Raw genomic sequence first — 9849 nt, forward strand, 5'->3', positions numbered from 1 at the left:
TATATATATATTTTTTTTTTTACACTTATTGTTATTGCTATTACAGAGGGGGATACAATCCCCCGATATAATAGCACAGGTACACTGACAGGTCCTCTTTATGGAGACATTAGGGGTCTCTAGGACCCCTAATGTCACCTGGGGACCCCAAAAGAAGCTGATGAAGCATCAGCTTCTTCTCTCTGGCTATAGCAGCCAGATGACTGACAGGTGAATGTGGAAGTGATGTAATACACATCACTTCTGCATTCACAGCCCGGAGGGAGATCATCAAGGAGCTGATCTCCCTCCCTCTTCCTCCTGACGCCCTCCCGAGCCGGTCCCGGGCCGCAGATGGGGTAGCGGATCCCGGGATTGAAGGTGAGGGGTCAGGAGGGGGGGCGGCGGCACTCGAGGGGGGGCGGGAAACAAAACCGCGCCATACAACCGATCGGTGGCTATAGAGCCACTGATCGGTTGTATGTGAAACAGCCGGCTGTAAGAATGAGCGGGTCATTCCTGCCCGTGCGTGCACGCTAGAGCAGGAAAGAAATGTCGTCTGGAGACGGCAACCCGCTGATGCAAGTCCGCCGTCCGTCTGTTTTTTCTTAATGGGCGGACGGCAGGAGGTTAATGTATCTCATTTCATTTGTAAAACTTAATCACGTTCCTTATCAATACAGGCTCTATTATATCCTTTCTCAAAACATCTATTAAAAACAACTGTAATATGTGCTGCGTTAAATACCTAAAATACCAATAAATGTTTTATAAATATGTGTACATTCTCATATAATTGCAATAGATGTAAACCAATAAAGCCCTTGTGAAACACCACGTGTGTGTCTCTGTTATTGTTATTTAAGTCTTTCAAATATAAAAAAAAATATAAAAAAAACGTGCAGCCAATAATATGGTAAAATTGTGACAACTTTCCAATCCACTACTTCACCCGTGAGGCACTGACAAACAAGCTGCTCACCTTACAAAAAGACCTGCTCTTGACTCCGACAGACTCGATCAGACGCAGACAGGATCCATCAGACACGGATGACACCGTGTCCTACAGCCGTGTCCTACCATAGAGGAGAACAGGCTGAGCGCGCAATCACACGCAGCCCCTCTCCCTCCCGGGATCAACTGTTTACAGGTGTGCACGCCGCATTGGACGTGTGCGCCCAGTGTGAATGAGGCCTACACACACAACACATAATACGCATTCACACACAACACATTATACACACACAGCACACACACGATACACATACACATAGTACACACACAATAAACACAATACAGTACACACAACACATACAATACACACAATACAGCAGTGTTTTTCAACCTTTTTTGTGCAAAGGCACACTTTTTTCATGAAAAAAATCACGAGGCACACCACCATTAGAAAATGTTAAAAATGTTTACCTCTGTGCCTATATTGACTATATATAAAGTAATTCTCTTGAATAGGAATCAAATAAACACAAAGAAATTATTTTATAATTACTTTATTATGAAATAATAAAGTATTTTATAATTGTTCATATTTCTGTTCAATCCATGACTTAACTTCACACTTCACACAAATACGTTTTAAATTCAAACTGTTGCACTGACGTAGCCCTGGTTAAAGTAGGGTTCAGTGGGGTCTCACTAGTCTTGGTTAAACCCCACAGAGCCCTGGTGAGACCCTACCAAGCCCTGCTTTAACCAGGGCTCTGATGTCCGTGACGTCACCGGATCTCCGACGGAAGACACGGAAGCCGGCGGAGAGGTGAGTAACTTTGATCGATCAAAATAATTTTGATCGATCAAAGAAATTAACGATTTATTGACGGCACACCCGAAAATATCTCACGGCACACTAGTGTGCCGCGGCACAGTGGTTGAAAAACGCTGCAATACAGTATACAATACAGTACACACAATACAGTACACACAATAAACACGCAATACAGTAAACACTATACAGTACACACAATACAGTACACACAATACACACGCAATACAGTACACACTACACATGCAATATAGTACACAATACAGGACACATACAATACACATGCAATACAGTACACACAATACACCCGCAATGCAGCACACAATACAGTACACGCAATACAGTACACAATACAGTACACACAATTAGACATGTGCGATTCGTTTCGTTCCGAATCGAAATTCGGACAAAATTTCTGAGATTTGGATGTATCCGAATTCCGAATTACAGATATAACGAATGCAAACGAATCCGAATTTCCGATTCTGAAATTAGTTAGCGGTAGTCTGTACGAAATTTCGTTTGTTGGACGAAATTTAGTTGCAGCAAATTGACATTTGAGAAAAAAAACCTTTTTTTCCTCTTAAATGTCACTTTGCTGCAACGAACGAACGAAACAAAAACGAAACGTAATTGAAACGAAATTTCGTACAGACTACAGCTAACGAATTTCGTCCGAATTCCGAAACAAATTGACTTTCGGACCCGAATCCTGAAAAAATAAATAACGCAAAATCAAAATCAAAACAAAACAAATCTTTTGCTGGTGCACATGTCTACACACAATACACACGCAATACAGTACACAATACAGTACACACAATACACATGCAATACAATACACACACAATACAGTACACACTGTACAGTACACACAAGACACACGCAAAACAGGACACACAATACAGTACACACACAATACAGTACACACACGCAGCATCGCTATTTAGCCCGTTCATAGTTCAAGCAGCCAGGGGAGTAAGAGAGGAGGAGGCTGAGACATGGAGAAGAATCCCTCCCACGCTGCTCCCGGCCGGAATGTATACTATAGGAGCAGCTGTAACTGCAGGAGAGCTCCTCGTACCTGCTGACAGCTTGCCTCCTCCGTCCTCCGGTCATATCTTCTCACTCCCATGTCATTTTCTGGCCGACCGTCTAGGCCCCCTTACCCGGCGCCTGCAGGTGCCCTGGCCGTGACTGCAGAGCGGCCAGTGGAGGGAGGGAGAGGGGTATCGTCCACCCCGGCTCATTAATATTATATGCCCCCCCCAGTTTCGGCACTGGCAGGATGTGTAGACGCAGGTTCCCCTAGCCCGTGCTGGGTTCGGTCCCCGCTCCCTCGCCTGCTCACTTGTTATAGGACAGATGCCTGGCCACGGGCCCCGTGCTGGTCGCGGGCCCTCGGGCGGTGCCCGAGTGCCCGATGGGTCAGTCCGTCCCTGGCAGAGTCACTATTTTATCTTGCTTCCTCACCATAAGGCAAGCTGGGAATCCCCAGTACTAAGCAATAGTATTCTTCCGGAGTATCTCTAATAACGGGCATATTGCCCGATTGCAAGCTAGGGTTTCTTTGGCTAAATCCAGAAAAATCTGTAAATTAGCCCTGTTATACTCCGTATTAGGTGATTCTCTAAGTTTTGTGAGGATAGCTTCTCTGTCCATATAATAATGCAAACGACAGATAACATCTCTCGATGTCTCCGTGGATAATTTGCGTGGTCGCAGAGCATGATGCACCCTGTCAAATAAAAGCGCAGTGGTGGCAGGCTTACCCAGTATGGTGTTAAGTATGCCTCTCAGGGTTACCACTAGGTCTGCTTCCACTGTTGTTTCTGGTAGGCCTCGGATTCGGAGATTGTTATGGCGTCCTCTTTTTTGATCCTCCACCAGAAAGCTAATGCACGTTGGTTAAGAGCAGCCAAATAGATTTGGGCTTGTATGGTAGCAATAGCAGCAGTGTGAGAGTCCAAGCGGCTCTTAGTTTCTTCCACTCGAAACAATGAATGTGTCACCTCCCCTCATCATAAAGAAATATAATCTTTCAAAGATTGCTCCAGTTTCAGGAGCATTTGAGCTAGTTCATTTTTTGTTGGTAATGCCCGTACTAACTCATTCATGCTGGATGCCAAGCTCTCGTCGACCGACCGACGAATGACCGATGTAAACACTGCCTCCAAGTCCTCAGCCCTCACTTCTGACTGGTGAGGAAGCCTGTCAATCACCCAATTGACCAATCAGCAGGAGAAGAGGCCAGCATGGGGTAGATGACTAGGCTGTGACAGGGAGTGGCTGTAGGAGACGGAGACGGAAACGACACAGCAGGTTAGCAGCATTGCCTGGCGGCTGGCCACATGTGACAAACATATATGCCTGTATAATATTTAAAATATACAAATTTAACCATGAAATGAATAGTGAGATCATGCTAAGGCTTGTATCCCCATAGTGGGAAATTAGATAAGCACGTGTCCACACTCCAGATAGTCCTGGAGGAAAAGAAAAGAAAAATAGGTGGAAGGACTACATGACAGGGTGGACAGGGAACTCGGAAGTACGGGGTTAAGTTAGTGTTAAGGGGGCATGGTCACTTACCTCATTGGCCGGTTTCAAGAGTTGCAGGAGGGCCTCCTTAGTGGTCTGGAGGGGGGTGGAGTAGTACTGGTTCAGTCTGGATTTGCCACACGGCAAGCGAGCTTCACCCCTGCAGCTAGCAAGGAAGTTAGCCTAGGTCGCATGGCTGGTCCGTTTTCTTCTCCTCCTCTGGATAACCTTGTGGTTTCTCCTCTTGGGGTAGTACCTAAAAAAGATCCAAATAAATTTAGATTAATACATCATCTTTCTTACCCTAAAGGTGGTTCCGTGAATGACGCTATCGACCCCGCGGCTTGTACGGTGTCTTACACTTCATTTGATGCGGCGGTCGCTTGGGTCCGGCGCTATGGTAAGGGTTCGCTCATGGCAAAGACAGATATAGAAGCTGCATTTCGGCTGCTGCCTGTTCACCCTGATTGTTTCTATTTGTTAGGCTGCCAGTGGCAGGGCTCATACTTTGTGGACAAGTGTTTGCCGATGGGCTGCTCTATATCATGTGCGCTATTTGAAAAATTCAGTTCCTTTTTAGAGTGGGTAGTCAGGGACATTTCTGGTTTTAATTCTATCATTCATTATCTGGATGATTTTCTTTTTATCGGTCCGCCTGAGTCCAATACGTGCGCTGTCCAACTGGCTACTTTTCAACACATTGCATCTCGCCTGGGTGTTCCCCTTGCCCCAGACAAAACGGAAGGCCCATCCACTTTAATTTGTTTCTTGGGTATTGTCATAGATACCACTGCTATGGAATGCCGTTTACCGGTAGATAAATTACTAGATCTCCAGACGGAGATTCAGGCGACCATAGGCAAGAGGAAGTTGCAGTTGCGGCAGTTACAGTCTCTCCTGGGAAAATTGAATTTTGCTTGTAAAATCATCCCGATGGGGAGAGTGTTTTGCCGTAGGTTATCATCAGCTACAGCTGGTGTCACGGCACCTAGGCATTTCATCAGGTTGACACAGGAGCATCGGGATGACCTGGCGGTTTGGCATTCGTTCCTGACCTCGGTTAATGGAAAATCCTTGTGGATGGATGGTCCGGTGAGTAACGCGGATTTAGAATTATTCACGGATGCTGCTGGTTCCTTGGGCTATGGCGCATACTTTCAAGGTTGTTGGAGCGCTGAGCCTTGGCCCAAGGAATGGGCGGATGCGGGGTTATTGCGTAACTTAGTTTTGCTTGAGCTATTTCCCGTGGTGCTGGCTGTCGATATCTGGGCCCCTTTCTTTAGGAACAAAAAGGTACGATTCCATTGTGACAACTTAGGAGTAGTGCAAGCAATTAACAGGGTGTCGGCCTCCTCACCTCCGGTGATTAGGTTGTTGCGTTACTTAGTATTGCGTTGCTTGCAGCTCAATGCTTTTATTTATGCCGTACATTTGCCTGGAGCTTCCAATACCTTAGCAGATGCCTTATCTCGTTTTCAGTGGGACAAGTTCCGAGTGTTGGCGCCGGATGCGGAGCAATGCGGGGTTCCTTGTCCCAGTCATCTGTGGAAGCTTCCATTGGAGTCATCGTGGGACTGCTTCGTAAGTCACTGAGCCCATCTACGTGGACGGCATATGTCAAGGTATGGTTGCAATGGTTCCAGTGGCTGGGAGTTACTCCGCGGGGGGTCAGTTTCTGAGGTGAGTACTGAGGTGGTACTTAACTTTATTGTCAGTAATATATCGCAGGGTGCGTCCGCTGCTTCTTTACAGAGCAAGCTATCTGGTTTGGCTTTCCTTTTTAAGCTATTAGGTTATCGGGATTGTACAAAAGATTTTCTAGTCCGTCAGGTGATGAAGGGTTATAGAAAAGAGCACAAGCGCCGTGACGGCCGGCGTCCTATCACCTTTGCTATTCTTTGTGATCTGTTGGCCCAGCTTCCGCAGTACTGTTCCTCTCGTTATGAGGTGCTTCTATTTAGGGTTGCCTTTATCCTAGCCTTTTTTGGAGCTTTTCGCTTAGGGGAGCTGGTCAGCCCTTCTAAACGGGTGCAACAGGGTATCTTGGGCCACGATGTGGTGGTGACATCATATGGGGTAAAAATGTTACTGCGTAGTTCTAAGACTGATCAAGGAGGGAAGGGGAGATGGGTGGAGCTCGGCCGGGTATGTTTTTCCCCAGTGTGTCCTGTTCAAGCGGTGGAGGAGTTTAGGGCAGTCCGCCCACAGGTTCTAGGCTCCTTTTTAATACATGCAGATGGGGCGTCCCTTTCACGTTTTCAATTTAGTAAGGTGTTACGTGCTTGCCTTCTGAGGGCTGGGCACGACGTGAGCAATTTTTCATCCCACTCTTTTCGTATTGGTGCAGCCACAGAAGCCGCCCAATGGGGTTTGAGTGAAGAAATTTTAAAGCGTATAGGGAGGTGGGAGTCTTCCAGATATCGTTTGTATGTGCGCCCCCATTTGTTGTGACCAGTTTGTATAGTTGTGTTTACGTGTTAAACTGTGTTTTTCTCTGGCGGTTCCTGGATTTTGCTGTATTGTCTTGTTGTTATTGTTTCTTTTTCTAGATTCCAGTCCTGGCCTCGTGTGGATTTTAGGCCATTCTTATGTCTTTTGGGGTGCAAAACGGGCAGATGTTCGTCCAGACGGCATGCAGCTGGGCATACCTTGAAACATTGCCGAGGTACGCTTGATAGGCGTGCCAGGTATGTTATGGAGTAGAGTGGTCCCTGAGGTACATCGATTTTCCAGGTGGGATAGGGCACCGGATATCTTGCTCCTGCATGTGGGGGGTAACGATCTCGGACTCCGTTCCATGCGGGAGCTTATACGGGACATTAAATTTGATTTCTTGCGCCTCCGGTCATCTTTCCCTCACACCTTGATCGTGTGGTCGGAAATTGTGGCGCGGACTTCTTGGCGTCTGGCCCGGTCAGTCGACCGCTTAAACAAAGCGAGAATCAAGGTTAACAGGGAGGTAGGAAGGTTTGCTGTCAGGAATGGGGGGTTGGTGGTTCGTCACCGGGAATTGGAACAAGATACCTGGCAATATTTACGAGGTGATGGTGTTCACCTTAACGCCATTGGTACGGATATGTGGTCCCTGGCTCTCCAGGAGGGCATCCACAGAGCATTGCGGGTGTGGAGGGGCGTACAAGTGTGAGGTGTTCCCACTTGTCGCTGTGGCGGATTCTTCAGTAAAGAGGTCTAAGTCTTAGTTCTACAAGGTCTCTGCAGTTTCTCATATTTGTCCCTGAGTCGGTGTGTTGCGGCTAGGGACCAGTGTTTAAGTGGTTTGCAGAGACCGACAATCTCAGTAAAAAGGTGCCTTCACAGACCTCAGATATAGTTAGAGATATATTTATATTGTTTGTTATAAGTAAACGTGTTATTTATACACACCCTGTTTCACTTGAAATTTGTAATAAAAGGCTGCTACAGCCATTTTAACTCCAATCTCGAGTGTGGTGTCTTAATTGGGAGGTGGGGATTATTGGAGGGTGGTGGCATAGTAGCATGGGAGTTTGGGTGTAAAATTGTTATGGGACTATGTTCTACCTTGTCAAGAACACTGTATAGTGGCACAGTTACAGTATATCTGATTCTTTATACCTGGCACATTACAAAAAATATATGTATGTTGATATACAGGTTCAGGAATGCCTTACAATGTTATATTAACCCTTTCAGTGCTGTTTAAACAGACGCCGGGACTCTGTTTAAACTTGTAAAGCAGACTGTCAAAATATATAATGTTTGTGGGTTTTAAGTCATTTTCAGGCCTAAAATGTGGAATATAACATGGGTGCAAAAAATTAAAAAAAGGCATCAGTCAATCAGTCATGAAGGGGTTAATACAGCATGGTCAAAGATGAGTTAATCTATACTTGATATATTCACTATTCAGCAATTGGAAAAAAATGTTATTTTATTTATTCATGATGTATTCACTCAGCTATGAATCCCTGGCTGGAACCCAGAGTTTTGTACCTGCAAGTTGCAATATCACAGGCAAAACCTCTGCTTTGCTCCAATTATCATAACTCCACCAAGCTTTTCCAAAAGTAAAAAAAAATTATTTAGGCCTCATTATAATATAGCCCGCTGCGTGCATGGCTGTATCAGGCTGCTCCCGGGAAGGACAAGTGCTTCATGTGATTTGTCTGCATCAGCCTGTTCTTCTCTATGGGAGTACGCGGCTGTACACCGCCGTACGCTCACCCGAACTGCACGTCCGTGCGGGTGTCACTGTTCGGACGCAGACAGGATTCATCTGCATAGATGTGCAGTTCGCGTGAGCGTACGGCCGCGTACTCCCATAGAGACGAACAGGCTGCTGCGTACAAATCACACGCAGCACCTGTCCTTCCCTGGAGCGGCCAGATACGGCCTTGCACGCAGCACGGATCTGTACAGGCTGGCTGTTAGTCGTGTGAATGAGGCCTTAAGCTAAATTATGGTTTTCTACACAATTCCATCTACTGCCTATCCATATGCCATCTTGTGGCCTTTTTTCAAATTGCATGTTGAGACTTTACTAAAATGTCACTTCATGACATCAGGATTTTATGGTGTATTGTGCCATTGCGCCACACCTGTTACAAATCCACGTGAACGTCGGAGCGTGAGCAATAATTCAAGGGCCATCAATCACTGTTAACACTAAACTGAGCAGTAAAAGCTTTTAAAGCGTCACCTATGGCCAATTTTAGCTATGGTCGTTTTTTGCAATTTTGCAGGCAAGCGCATTCTTAAAGCTTGACATGTTTGGTGTCTATTTTCCCAGATGTGACACCATCTTTTATATTTTACCAACAATGTGGGTAATAATAAATGTTTAATAACATAACACAAAGAAAACTGTTTTTTCTTTCAAAATTTTCAGTACCTTTTTCGGTATATAGTAAAAAATTAAATACCCGATGGTGATGAGATACCACCATAAGAAAGCTCTAACTGTTCCCAAGAAATGGTATAAAAATAATTTCAGTACAGCGTGAGTGAGTCCTGGGATGCCACCCAGAGCTTTACAGGTGAAACTCGAATAATTAGAATATCGCGCAAAAGTAATTGCAGTAAGTGCTGCAAAAGGGGCCCAAACCAAGTACTGAGTACATATGCATGCTTGTACTTTTCAGAGGTCCGATATTGTTCTATGTACAATCCTTGTTTTATTGATTGCATGTAATAATCTACTTTTTTGAGGTTGTGGATTTGGGGTTCTTGGGGTTTTCATGAGATGTAAGCCATAATCATCACAATTATGACAAATCACGGCTTGAATTATCTTGCTTTGCATGTAATGAGTATATCTCATATATTTGTTTCACCTTTTAAGTTGCATTAGTGAAATAAATGAACTTTGCACGATATTCTAATTATTCGAGTTTCACCTGTATAGTGCACTGTCTAGCAGCTCACTTTTTTCGCACATCCATGGTGTTTTGATTTTAGAACTCTAATTTATTGCTTTTGTGTTTTTGGGTATACTTATACATTTCTATGGGCTAGCATCAATAATATTTAGTGCTTATTCTGACTCCGATTGTTGTGATAGCGAAATATAT

Source organism: Nanorana parkeri, unplaced genomic scaffold (genome assembly GCF_000935625.1).
Source record: "Nanorana parkeri isolate BGI_ZX_2015 unplaced genomic scaffold, ASM93562v1 scaffold2197, whole genome shotgun sequence".
NCBI classification, from domain to species: domain Eukaryota; kingdom Metazoa; phylum Chordata; class Amphibia; order Anura; family Dicroglossidae; genus Nanorana; species Nanorana parkeri.